Source organism: Equus asinus, chromosome 10 (assembly GCF_041296235.1).
Source record: "Equus asinus isolate D_3611 breed Donkey chromosome 10, EquAss-T2T_v2, whole genome shotgun sequence".
Taxonomy (NCBI): Eukaryota; Metazoa; Chordata; class Mammalia; order Perissodactyla; family Equidae; genus Equus; species Equus asinus.
The window spans coordinates 27,241,949-27,256,806 of NC_091799.1; positions in this window are offsets into that span (position 1 = coordinate 27,241,949).

The window sequence follows — 14,858 nt, forward strand, 5'->3', positions numbered from 1 at the left end:
TTGTTCATGCTGCCTCGAATGTCCTTGCCCACTCCTTTCATCCAACTAACACCTATTATACTCCTAGTCTCAATGTAGACGGCGATTTCTCTACAGTGTTTTTCTCAATCTCTTTGCCTCCCTTCAGGCTCCCCATACTGGGTTCAGGGACCCTCTTCAATGTTCACATTGTCCCCATTCTAGCTCTAATTATGCTGGGTTGTAGTTGCTACTTACATGACTATCCCCTCTCCCTCGCCCTCCAGACCATGCAACACTGGAAGACACGACGGTATCTTACTTGGTGTACCCTCATTGTTCAATAGAAATATATATATTGAGTGCATAAATGAATGAATACTAGAATAAATAATTCAAATTGCACAGCCTAGGTCAAAACATTCATTTCCATACGCCAAGCACAGCTGCTAATTGCCGTTATTGTTATTGCTAATTGTTATTATTATCTTTAAGTGCACAATGTACAACTTTCCCCTGTTAATTCTAAGGGGAATCTCGAGTGTGTAAAGAAGGTCCAGAAAGGCAAGATGGAGGGGCCTGGGATGGAGAAAGCTTAGCATGTGAAAAATAGGTAAAGAAGCCTGGGACTTTGGCATGGATAAGAAGCTCAAAAGAGATGTTTCACCGAGTTCACTTCTCAGAAGGGAGTCCTAGGACAGAACACATTGTGTGGGACTCCAGAAAGCAGCCACAGGCACAACAAATGAAAGTTCTGGAACAGAGTTTGTGTTTCATAACAAAAGACTTACAGAGCTTTAAAGCTGTTCAGTATTAGAAAAGGTTGTCATGTGAGATGGTGAGACCCCCAGCATAGGGAGCATTCAAGTGAATGTTGAATAACCATATACATCATTAGGGAATGAACATTATGGTGTATATTCAATAAATTACAAAGAGAAGACTAGAGTTTGGGGTGACGGAGGTGGCGATGGCAAGAAGCTGTGAGAAATATGCAGAACTGAGTGAAAGAAGCTGAAAATGTAGTTCACAGACTGAGCACAGAGAGCTGTGTTGTGCATTAGCAATTTTTTCTGCAAGAATGGGGAGCCTCGGAAGGGTTTGATGTAGAAAGTGACATGATCATGGATGCACTTTTTGAAGATCACTCTATTGGCCGTGAACAAGAGGGATGGAGGGGACAAGCCCCGAGAATACTATGCAGCTGCTCCAGTAGTCTGGGTGATGGAGGCCTGGATTGAGGCAGGGGCAGCAGGGATAATGAAGAGCGGGAATATTAGGGACACATATCAAAGCAGAAGAGACAGGCTGTATCCACCAGTCCTTCTAAGTCGGTTCCACTCACTGTCAGCCACCCCTGTGTTTGCCCTCCTGGAAAACAAACCAGCCTTCCTTGTTTGCAAGAGCAGGCTCGGGCTGTCGGCTGGGCTGCGAAGGTTGCAGTCACCTTGAGTGGATTCCCCACGCAGCTCTGTGAGAAGCAGAGCCTTCCCTCTGCTGCTCTGTCAGCTCCACTTTGCATCAAAACTGCTTTGTATGTCACCAAGTTATTAAAGTTGCCGTTGCAGTGCTGTGTCAGGCGATGCTGTGCTGAAAGTGGGTCAGCGAGGGCTGTCTCTCCGGCAAGACGTGGGCTCCTGGTGTCCCTATGTGCCAGCCCTGGTTGCAATGACTCCTTGGCTGGCTCTCTCCCAGTGCCTTTGAGAGGAGGACATCATAACCCCATAGCTTGGCCCTTCTAGTCAGGAGCTCCAGCGGTAAATAATTCCCAAAGAAGATTGAAAGCGTTTCTCTGTTCTCTCGGTCACTGTTTGTGCTCACAGGGATGGCAAGGTCTTGCTTTTTCAAGTCTCTTTTGACTCATTCCTTTTCATGGATAGAACGGCTGTAAGAAGTGAAGAATCAGCCGTTTCGAAACCCCGAGCATGTGGGTTTCCCCTCTGTCGCTCCAGGCAGCCCATGGACTAAAAGGGGACAGAGGGCCACAAATAAGCAGAAACCTGAGTGGGTCACACAGCAAAGGAGACACTGAGATGCAGATTTGGGAGCAGAAGAAAGAAGGAGTTCACAGCAGGCCTGTTCAAAGACAGAGGGGGCTACTTCAATTCAATTTGATTTGTTTCAATTTAATCCAATACATATTTATTGAATGCCTATTATGTAGCAGAGTGGGATGAACAAGGCAGTCAAAACAAAGATTCCTGTCCTCGTGGAGTTTATATCCTAGAAGGGGAACAAAGTCAATAAATGATACATATAGTAAATAATTAAATAATGTAAATTATATAGTATGCTAGAAGGTGATGAGCTATGGGGAAAATATATATATATATAGAGAGAGAGAGAGAGAGAAAGGAGAAGAGGAATGCGAGGGAATAGGGTTGTAATTTTATAAGGAGTGGTTAGGATAAGACCTCCTTGAGAAGGTAATATTTAAACAAAAAAGTTACTAAAGTTAACCAAGTGGATTATCTGGGGGAAGCGTGTTCCAGGCAGAGGGAGAACCATTGGAAAGGCCCTAAGGCAGTGTGTTTGGCAGATCCAAGACCCAACATGGAGGACACTGAGGCTGGAGCCATGTGCGAGGCAGGAAGAACAGTAGGAAAGGAAATCAGAGAGGTGTTGGGGCAAGATCAGAGAGAGCCTTACAGATTTGTTTAAGGACTTTATTCTTCACCAAGAGTGATAGGGGAAGCCACTGCCGAAGAAGATCATGAATTATCAGCAGAAGGTAGAACATCCTCTAGAAAGAATATTCTAGAACAGTGGTTCTCAACTGGGGATGATTTTGCCTCTAAGGGGGCACTTAGCAGTGTCTTGGGACATTTTTGGTTGTCACAACCAGGGCAAGTGTGCTACTAGCAACTAGTGGGTGGAGGCCAGGGATGTTCTTAAATATTCTACAATGCACAGGACAGCCTTCCAAGCAAAGAATTATCCAGTAAAAATGCCAATAGTGCCGACGTTGAAAAACCCTGCTCTAGAAGGAAGTCAAGCTTCAGTTGGCTGGCAGTCTACATATTCTTTGAGAAAAATGTACCACCAATTTTAAGAGAATCTAACAGGCCAATTTATCCATCAGACACAGTAAGAATAATGCAGAGGGTCCACAATAATTTTACAGGGCTACTAAACTTTTACTCTTTTTATATCAAAAGAAAAATATATATAATTCCCTGGATTATATTCACTTTTCTACCGATACAATCATAAAATAGACTTTTAACTTAATTTTATTTTGTAGTAAAGAAAGGGACCCAAGAAGGCAGATGTGCCTAGGGCCCCAGAAGTCATGCTGGCCTCCTCAGACGTTGGACTTGGGGTGGCTCTGCCTTTTTGGATCTTCCACCCACTAGCTGTTGTTCCTAGGCCTAAAGAATTCAATAACACCCGCCATCTTTCCTGTCCAGGTGAGTAGAGTTAATAAACATGACTTACTACCAAGTTCTGGTAAACAGTGCTCATCTTCATGGAATCAAGACGAACACCAGCAGAGCCAGAAAGGTCTTTAGAGCTCACGTGGTCTGGCTACCTCATTTTACAAGATATGGAAATGGAGGACCACACAGGGGAGGGAACTGACTAGATGGCACAGTTAATTTGCACCAGAGTCAGAACTTGGGGGATCACCTTAGGGTTCATCTTACCAGCTTCCATTTATGAGTCTCACATTTGATTTATACCAATTTCCTCGGAATGAAGCTCACGTTATTCAATTTGGGGGGGAAAAACGAATGCTGAATGTCATTCTTTGTCATTTCTTTACACTTTTCATTTTCGAAGCTCTTTAGTATACTATTTCATTTGATCTTTACAATAACTCTGAGAGAGTTATCATGCCTATTTCTGAGATGTAGAAACTGGGATGCAGGAAGTCCATGTGGCTTGTCCTGGATTCCAGAGCTAATAGTGGTAGAGTCACAGACTTGAATTCCAAGCCCTTGAGTTTCCTCTCAGGACTGTCGTCCGAGCCATCACTTTTTATTCTTGCTATGTTACATGGTGCTTACATCATACTTTGTGTTCAATAGATGCTTACTGAATGAATGGTTGAACCATTCTGTTCCATAGATTAAATCATGCTCTCAGAAACACAACTACTCACGTGGTCAATGCCTGCTACATTATAGTCAAAAAGATGTTGGCCTTATTCGCAAAAGTGTCAGCAAAGAATGGGGGATGGGGAAGCATTGTAAATTTAGTTCATTTTTGTTTGAAAATCCATTATATTTTAGTTTTGTTCCCTGTGTCATTTTCATAAGTATAAGAAAATAAGTACAGGTATAAGGAAATAAAATGAGAGATGATAAGGTGGCAAAACTCCAAATTGTCTGCGAATTCCTAGTTGAGAGAGCCAAATAAACCAGATTACTCTACTGACTTCCTTGTCTTCCTACCCTGTATTGCTCTTGTTTTCTAAGCTGGAGCCATTTAACCCTATACCCGTGCTCCAACCTACTCCACACTTGAGAACAAGCCTTGTGCCTGGCCTGTTGAAATGCAAAAAGTCCTAGGTCAGCAGCCCAGGGCCTCAGCAGCAAGTCAGTCAGCCTGTTGCGTCAAGTCTGACCTGGTCCTACACCCTGGGGTTGCTGCCTGGATGGCCCACCAATTTGCCCCAGGCTTATGGCCTAATTATAGAAACTGCATCCTTGTCTTCATTCATTCAGTCATCACAAACTTATAATGAACACCTAACATTTGTCCTCATCCATTCTTCCAGTTATTAACAAATATATATTGAGCACCCAGGATTTGTTAGGCGTTATGTCTGGTGCTAAGAAACGGAGGAAAAAAAGACATAGTCTAGCTTTATAGGAGCTCATAATGTAGAACAATGTGCAAGAAGTATCCTTGTAAGTAAACTGACAGCTACAAAATAAGATGATCAGACCTACAAACAGAGCATGGACAATGTCCTCTGCAAATAGACAGTGTAGAGCAACGAGTTCTGTTTAGAGCAACGGTGATTCGAGAAGGCTTTGCAAAAGATGCAAAGAAAAGAAGAAAGAGTCATGGAAGAAGCTTCAGGGGTGAAGTGAAAGGACATTCCAGGTAAAGGGAACAGCAAGAGCGAAGTCAGACATGCAAGAGGGGCAATGTCACTTCTGAGAAAGGCAGAAGCATCCGCATAAGGATAACCCCTAGTACCGAGTGCTTGTGCTGACCTAGACGATGGGTTAAGTATCATACACACATGATCTTATTGAATCCTCCCTTCAATTCTGAGACTTACTTATTTCATAGGTGAAAAAGTGTTGCCATCGTGAGGAGGTGGGTGACCTAAGATTGCATAGGAAGTAATTGTCCATTGAAGTGTGAATTTCCAAAGCCTCATTCTCAGACCTTGCTCTGTGCTGCTCCCCCATTTTATTGATGGGGAGAGTGGAGCCTAGGGAGGTGAATTCCTTTGGTCAGGATCACACTGGCTGTGACAAGTTGAATCTGAAACTAGGTCTGGGTCCATGTTCTTTCCACTACCTAAACTGTCATTCTGTGCAGGGGTTTATTAAAAAGGTTTCATTGTAGAGACAGGAGCATTCCCCCTGCACTTCCACCCCCACAAGTTGGTGACAAGAACCCAGCTACTCAGCCCCCAAAATGAGTGTTACCCTTATGATGCAAAACAGACCTAGCTGTGCAAATTGCCCTTGGGCCCTTCGCATCATGAACGGGGAAAACTACCTGGCTGGAGGAGTTTCAGCAGAAAATGAAAGGGAAAGACAAATAATGGGCTGATGGAAGAAGGATTCGGAGGTCCTCGGGGAAGAAATGGAAGAAATAAAGGCAATGGATTTCGGGTTGAGGCAGTGGAAACACTTGGGAGTTCCTGGAAGGGGAAGGCAGGAGCGAGGGATGTAAAAGATGCAAGGGATGAAAAGAACAGAGAAGGCCGCTCTTGTATAGAGAAGCAAACAGAACGCACATCAGGAAAGACGGCTTTGTCGGAAAGCCACAGAGGAGACATGGGGAGGGGCACTGTGAGAAATTAATGGAGGAAAAAGCAAAGAGTTGAGACTAAGAGTCCCACTGGTGATGAAGCGCACATCCCAGTAGAAGGAGAAATGCATGACGCGTGACGGAAGGAGTTACAGCCTGGGAAAAACGCAGTAACACAAAGGGAAAAGCTAAGAGGCTCAGAAAGGAAGTCTTGAAGGATGAAAACAGAGTTGCACAGACACGGAGAAATCAGAACTCAGAGTAGGGGACCTATAATACAAATAAAAAACAAAGTGTGGGGGCTCTGAGTGAAGAACCAGCAGAGATGATGTGAGTGTGAGAAAGAGGCAATTTGGATTGAGAAAATATAACGCCTCATGAAAGCAGCAAGGGTCTGTAGCTAATACACTTACTGATCATCTGTAATGTGCTCAGTATTTAATGTATGGTCTATCGTTTAATTCTGCCAACACTCGTATGTTGTCAGCATGTTTAGCCATAGATTCCAGATCCAGTAGAGATCACGTGTCTTGACAGAGAGCACACCTATAGTGGTGCTGGGACTAGAATTGAGGTGTGCTTATGTCCAGAGACACTCCTATCCCCATATTTCAACCTGCCTCCATCAGGATTGGTGGGTTACACACTGGTCACTAGAAGAGGGCAATGAAGTCTGGAAATTCTATTTAACATACTCTTTGATGTTAAAATACAACCAACAGTAAGGTTAAACGATGTCAAGTGATTTGCGTAGTCCCCGGAATGTGGAGATCACTCTGTAAGTGTTGGTTTCCACAATTTTACCGAGCCAGAAATTGGACCCAGAAAATTGGTATAATTTACGTGTGAGCAAAAATAGATATTTTAAAAGTTAGAGGAAAAAATTCTACCATTTCTGATCATTTGGCCACTGAAAACTGAGCTCAGGCATCTTTTCCCAATTCCATGTTTACTTGGTATCTTGAAATTAGCCACGGTGGAAATATTGATGCCATAGAAATCGGCAAACAGTATCAAGGCTTTCTACTCCCTCCCCTGCCCCTGGAGAGCTGTTTTTTACCAACTGTCTGATGAGAATATTGAATTCAGTGAATTTACCAACACACCAATGAATCTTCCCCATCTGGGTGGGAAGATGTATGGTCTCAGTTATATAATAGGAAAGGACAAATATAATGGTTTTCTAATGAATTTGCCTTTCCTCAGGAAAACACACACAAAAATGTATTTGTAGAAACAAGCTGATTTTCTTAAAACAATAAAACAGATTTATTTGCAAGAAGACTTTTAACTGTCTTAGGGGAAAGCAAGGCTTTAGGAAGTGGCTAAGAATGACCGATGAAGCTATATGTTTAAACTAGACATCGGACAACACATTCAGACAAGCATGTTAACATTCTGAAGCATAGTAGTGATATTCATGAGAACAGCTTCTGGAATAAATTCCTCAGGATTTAAATTCTGACTTTGCCACTTACTAGCTGTGGGATCTTAGGCCAGTTAATGAACTTCTCTGTTGCAATTTCCTCTTTAAAATGAGAATGATAGCAATGCTCCTTGTGGGGAGTTAATAGGACTCCGGGAAACAATTCATGCAGTGCCTAGGACTCAGAGATCACTTGCTAAATGCTGGCTTCCCGGACTATACTGAACCACAAACTACGCCTGGGAAACTGGTTTGATGTATCTGCAAGTGAGAATAAAGATGGTAAGAGTGAAAGAAAACAAAGCTCCCTTTTCTGATCAGTCTAGGGTAATAGCTGAAATTAGTGCTTCAAATGCTAGAATATTTGACCACAATACATAGGAGATGCTTCAACTCTTCTTAGAGCAGGAGAGTCCTGAAAACAATTCATCATGATGTTCTCAGTTTCTTTCCTGTGGAATAAGATGGATGGGCTCTCTCCGTGCTTCTCAAATCTGCCTGATTATCAAAATCACTCAGGGAGCTTTTAAAAGTATATATTCCTGCCCCTAACTCAGGAAAGTCTCCTTAAGTCGTTAGGGACTGGGGTCCACGAATCTCTCTCATTTCCAAAGCAACTTCTCTCCGGGATATTTTGATGATCATCTGGGTTTGGTGACCACGGAACTACTCTTTAGTGCTGTATCTGTAAAGAAAAGTGAAGATTCTATCATATCCATCTCTGGGATCTGCCCCACCTCCAGTGTTTCTCTCCCACCAGCACCTGCACCAGCGTTTGGGGCACTGACAGTCAAACTTGAGCACTGTTTGGGAAGTCACTGCTTGTAGGCAAGCTCATTGCAATTTTGGTTACGTCTGGTTCCCATGAGAACTCTGACTTGTGCTGAGTCCACGTCTGTCTATCCGCCTATAACATCCATCTATCAGCTCAGCTTTATCTCTCAGGGTCAAGCAGAGTCTCTGTAGAGCATAAGTCAGCACACAGCCTGGCACCTTGGGAATGCTTGGGAAATATCCAAGGGGGCCTTATAGGCCAGAAATCCTACTGGAGTTCAATGTATTGGCAAACACCGGGAGCTGCTCTGGTCAGAGAAAGCTTCCTAAAAGAAATGGAGTTTTAGCTGGGCCTTGAAGGATAGAAAGGTTTTGAGGATCTGGAAATTGGATCTTGGGAAATGGTGAGGCTTCTTATTCTAGGAGGCAACCAGATCAGAAACGAACTTTAGATCTGTCATTCATGGGATGGTGTGGTAGATAGATCGAAAGAGAGAATGCTGGAGTCAAGAAATCGCCCTGCATGGGCTTTGCATACAGGGGGAAGCCCAGGGCACAGGATGGTGGAAAGATTTTGAAGGCAGTGGGGGCCACTGAGTGGGGCTGTAACATTTATAGAGCCCCACTGCATGCCCCTGTTCTACCTCTATTATCTAACTCCATCCCCAACCTGAGAAGGGAAGCATCCTTATCCTCACCTTCCAGGGGAACAAAGTGAGAATAAGGAAGGTTATATGACTGTCTCAAGTCCACTCATGCAACAAGGGGTAAAAAGCAGGATTCGGACTCAGGTTGGCCTGTCCCTAAATTTCAGGAGCCTTGAAGTATGTGATCAAACGCCAGACCAACACAGGAAAAGGTGACCGAGCAGTCATTTGCAGAGGAAGCAAAGAGAATATAGATGGAAAAGAGGAGGGGGAGAAAAACAGACACACACTCACACACACACACACACATATGAGCATGCACCAGTACTTACTACAATCTACACAGCCCTGTCCCACTGTCCTCTGGCTAATATATCCTGGGGTGAGTTTAGAGGAGGATCTAGGAGAGTATAACTTATCTTATAGAAAGGGAAGGATAGCATGAGAATTACCAATAATCCCACTCTCTCTGTGGAACCCTCCAAGGGACTCAGAGGCCTGTATGTTTTTTGTCTTTTTTCAGAAAGATTTCTTTGCTTTCATAAGCACTGGCCTAGATTGTGTCTCTTTCCCTCTGGCGTTTGGCCCAATGCAACTAGCGATATGACGAGACTGAGCTTTGCTGGGGGGTACAAAAATAACAAAGAACGGAGCCGGGCACATGAGGCATTTACATTCAGAAGGGCCTCCTGTCTCTTCCACTTGGGGCCTTTGCTCAGATTAAATTACCTCTGCGTGTTGTCACCACGGTTCTATATACATCTAGTGCTTGAGCTATTGAGATGAATGAGTGGAGCCCACGCTGTTGGGTCAGACCACAAGAGACATGGCGGCTGCTACTTTCTCCCAGAAACAACAGATTGTTTTGCTGTTTCCCACTCCATGCTTTATGAGATGGACTAAAAGGCGCCAAGGTTTCTAGGTCCCTGATTTTTAGTTTCTTCTGTAACAAGATCAGGAATCTCTTTGACATTCATCTAGGCTGTTGAGGGTATGTCCTCCATATTCTCCTGACTGGTCTTTTGGCTCCAGTCTCTCCCCCTTGGATCCACCAACCACATCATCCCCTGAGTGACAGAGCTAAACTCACTTCTCATTTTCTCCCCTCCTAGAGTAAAGAGCTTCACCATTTCCCAGTATCTTAAGACACATTCGAGATCCTTCTGGATCTGGTCCCCTGTTGCCTTTCCAGCCTTTTCTCTTCTTTATCTCGCCCATACATTTGTTGTTGAAAATAATTCTAATGATAGGTATCACTTATTGAGGGCTTGCAATGTGACAGTGTGTGAACCACTTTCTATTCATTACATCCATTTATTTCATCCCATTGTAATTCCCTAAGGCAAGTCTCTGCATGATCCTCAGTTTACCATGCAAGGTGACAAAACCAAGGAACAAAGGAGTTAAGTAACCTGCCCCAGGTCACACAGCTTATATGTAGTAGATCTGGCATTTAGGTCTGTCTGTCACCAAGCCCCGTACTCTTAATCACTAATCTTTGCCTCATGTGCACATCATCCTAGAATTAACAACAAGTTCACATGTCTGTCTCTCTCTCACCTAAACCATCAACTCTGACAGATTAAGAATAGTGCTTCTTTTTCATTGTTTTCACCCCTAGCTGGAAGAGAGTGATGGTAGGCATTCAGAAAATATTTTCCAAATTGTATTATATTATGTTCTATCTCCTAGAGGTAGATAGAGTCATGGTAAGACTAGAGTCTAGCTCTAGACTAGTTCAAATCACATTTCTGTGACCTTTGAATTTGTAATGATCTGGGGCTGAGCTTTTACCTGTCTTAGTTTCCCATCTGCAGGATGGGGTTTGAGTGAGGAGTAAATGAATTAATTCACGTCAAGCACTTTGAAGAATGCCGGGCATGGAGGAAGTCTTCCGCAAATGTAAGACTTAATTATCACTTGGCTGCCTGATGATCCACAGCACTTTGCGTACACTTTTAGGAACATGCCCTTCACGCTGCTCTTCTCTGTCTACTCTGCTTGACCTTGACCCTCCTGAGAATGGAGGTCATGCTTTGTTTCAGCGTTTACACCACTCCCCTTCAGAGCTTGGCAGATAGCATGAGTTCAGTCAAGGTTTTCAACTGAGTGGGCACAGGGTTCTGGAATTATGTCTCTTCTGCCCTCCAGGCTATAGGAATCTATCTGACAGGGATTGTCAGTTGCCCCCGCCAGTTTCCATGCTTGTAAGAACTATATCCTACTGCTTCCTGAGGCCCCATTCAACATTTGCTCGGCAACTAGTTACAAAAGCTGACCACACGGACAACTGTGCAGGAACTATGTGCCAGGCAATACACTGAGTGTCTCACATGCATCATGTAAACACGTTACATTTCATATAAACACATTACATTTCACGTAAACACACTACATTAAGTACCCTAGTCCTGGAGAGAAACTGGTCAACAACAAAAACTACATTCCTCATGGAGGTCACAGAGGAGGGAGCCTCTGTGTGCATTCACTTAGCATTCCCTACCTCCCAGAGATCTCAATCAGTGCTTTGTAGGGCGTGGAACAGCCAAGCTAGAAAAAGAAAAAGTCTCTGCAGGAGGCTTCTCCCAGGATGGTGGCCTTACCCCAGGGCAAAGACTTTCTGCTGCAGGCCCGCCAGGAGCACCTGGTGAGTAAAGGGCAGGGTCTGGCTCCAATCGCCCTTCTGGATAAGCCTTTATTTCGCATCCAAATACCTGTAAAGTAACAACCTTTAGCTCTTTTTCCACATTACAAGTGAAAATGATGGACCAGCTCTCATGCATAGGGAGGTTGACAGGCTTGATTTAAATATTTCTATCTATATAGCTGTCAAGAGAGTTGTCACACGATGAAATGAGACCCTTCGGGGAGTAGTCAACTCCATCACTGGAGTGTTGAGCAGAATCTGAACAATCATGTGTAAGAGAGATTTGAGGGCAGGATGCGAGAGCCCAGCCTTTGGAATCAGGCACGCTTGGGTTCCAGCCTTATGTCCTACTACCTGTAATTTCCCAGCTAAGTGATTTGGAAGAATCAGTTCAACCTCCCTTGGCCTCGGTTTCCTCCTCTGCCCAATGGTGATGATGAGGGCACCTCCCCCACAGGGTGGTTGGCAACGTTAAATGGGACAATATGTGTAAAACTCCAGCATAGTGTCTCGTACATGGTAACTCCTCAAAGACGGCTTTGCATAGTAGAAATGGAATTAATAGTTTAATAATTTGTTTTAATAAGTATTACATATATTTATATAAATATTATTATTAAATTAATAATATTTTTTCATTAGTGTGTTTTTTATTCTTATTGTTTTATGGTAGTGGAAGGAATTCCTGAGCAAAAGTTTCTAAAATGACCACGAAAAGAACAACAGACCACAACCGCTAAGCCCTGAACAAGAAGCCTAAACATAAAACAGATTCAAGCAGAACGGCTCCAGTTAATCCCTCAGGTGTTTCTTCTCCCCTTTTCCTGCATCCTTACCCTTTCCTATTCCTATTATCAGAGTCGTCATAGTCACATCATTTCTCTACTCTACTACACCACTACTCCAGCGGTGTCTCCTTTGTACGGTCAGCATCGCACAGTCGGAACAGGAAGAGGAGGCTGGCCGACGGAGACAGGGGACCCCGGGTCTGGGTCTGCCAAACCAGTGTGCCCTGGTGTACAGAGTTCATTGGAAGACTTCTTTTTCTGATATTTCACATTCTATCTTGACCGCTCAACTGGCATCTCCCTGAGGGCAGGAGGCAGTGGTCTCTTCTCTTTGCACCTTTTCTCCATTTGATATAAAACGGCATTCAGTGAATGTTCTCTGGTTGCTGGCTCTATAGCTGCTCATTTCTAGGTGATGGATTCTATTCAACCAGTGTGTCTACTCCAGGGCAGCAAAGCTGCTGTGTCACGAATCTTTGACTCTGGCATAAAAATAGGGAAGGATAAATTACATAAGCCTGTTGTGAAACCGACAACAATTTTACAGCCAGTGACACACTCCCTGTACGACGGCGATTCTCCATCCCTGATGTTGTAACATTCCAGAATGTCTTCCTGTTTCTTGAAAAGGAAGGCGAGATCACCCCAGTTCCCGGAAAGTTTTTAAAGCAAAACAAATAGGTGGCATTACTTCAAGTCTGAGTTATCACTTCCCTAGTGGCACACAGCAAGTTCACAGCAACACCACGATGAAAACTTTGGCCGCTTAAGTCCCAGGCACCGCAGTCCAGTGTACTTAATGCTAAAGGCTTTCCTTCTGATTGCACCCTCCCTGTCTCTTAACAAGCACATGCAAAAAATTAGTATTTTTGAGAGATTGCTAAGTGCCTTGCACTTTGCTTGTGTTAACTCATTTAATATATTATCCTTAATTGAAAGATGAGCAAACTGAGACACAGCCCTGATAAATGACTTTGCCAGGGTCAACTGATGCCAATTAACTATTGGCATCTACACAATCAACTCTCTCTCCTCCCTTGTTTCTTTCCACCATCCTGTGCTATAACCACGCTCTGCTCCCTGCTATTTTTCAGACTTATCCTTTACATTCATTTATCCCTTTGTCTAAGAATTCCCTTTCTTCATCTTCCACTGCAGTCCACCTGCAGAGCTATTCTTTTCAAATTTCCACCCCAAATATCACCTCTTCAGGAAAGCCTTCCCTGAGTGCTTCTAGGCAGAACAACTCTCCTCCCATGTTGGCATAACAGTCTGTGTGTTTTAATTATTTGTCGACATATCTCCCTTGGCAAATTGAATCTGAACTCCACAACTTTGGGAGCATATCTTTGGTATTTAGCTCTGTGACCTCATGTCTTGCAGTGTCCCAACAAAAGAGTCGCTTCTCCATAAATGCTAGATGGAAGGGTGAGTAAAACAAAGAACACTTTCAAAGAGACAAAGGAATGTAGGAGCTTTACTTCAGCTAATTAAACTGCCAGCAAATCTGAGAGGTAGACATTTGTATCCTCGTTTTAAAGTTGAGGCAAACAAGACAGATACTGTAAGACGTGGCATCAGAACACAGATCTGTCTGATTCCCAAGCTTGTGCTCTTTCCAACACGTTAGAGGAAGAAAAGATACATTCTTTGGGGAATGCAATAGGCATTGTCATGTGCAGAAGCAGTTAATGGAGTTCACAGATGAGAAGGGAAGCAAAGGAGGGTAAAGACAGAGCCCTGCAGTGGGGAAAGGGGAAGGGATGATTTAGAGGCAGATGCCACAGCCCAGGAAGGGAATGGCTTGACCTCGCCACTCTAGAGGGGAAGTGCCTGTGAGATCTGGCAGCCCGGCCACTGAGTACGTCTTTGGTGGCTGTTTGCAGTAGCATATGGATGAGGGATGGTAGCAGCCCACAGTGATAGCAGAGATCATCGAGGCTGGCATTTTAAGAAAGCGAGCAGGAAGGAATGAGGAACCAGAGGTCTCTGCTATTACCAATAGCCCACAGTGATAGCAGAGATCATCGAGGCTGGCATTTTAAGAAAGCGAGCAGGAAGGAATGAGGAACCAGAGGTCTCTGCTATTACCAATCGCCAATTGTGAAATTTACGCAGAGTGGTTACTCTCAACTGGAGAGAATTCACAGATGGCGAGAGGCACCGGAGTTCAGACAGTGCCTCTACAGCTAACTGTTTAGGATGCGGGCAGATATCACTTTAAATGTCAAGTGTGGGAAAGAAGAAGGATAATTGTAAGGATTATAGTGCAAGAAAGTGCTAGGATTTAGACAAACTGTAGTTTTCTGCTTAAGATAATTCAAAGTAGCCAAGTAGCATGTTGCTAAAATATAGAAGAATCTCATAAAGATGACATATGGATTAATTTAAAAGTTTTTTAAATATGTAGCCAAGATGGGAGATATTCTTGGGATTATATGATTGGACAGAAGAGGAACACTACCTCAAGGTTTTCCATCCAGTATGTTCCTAACTTCTTCCATTTATATAGCACGTCTCTAAATTTTCTTGACTCTTCCGTTCTGCTTGATTCTCATAGCTGTCACAGTAGTGTCTCCATAAACCATCCACCCCACAGACAAAGGAAGAGATCAAAGGACAAAGAGATCAAGGGACTGTGTGTTAACGCACAATGGTGGAACCAATTCTCCATCCAA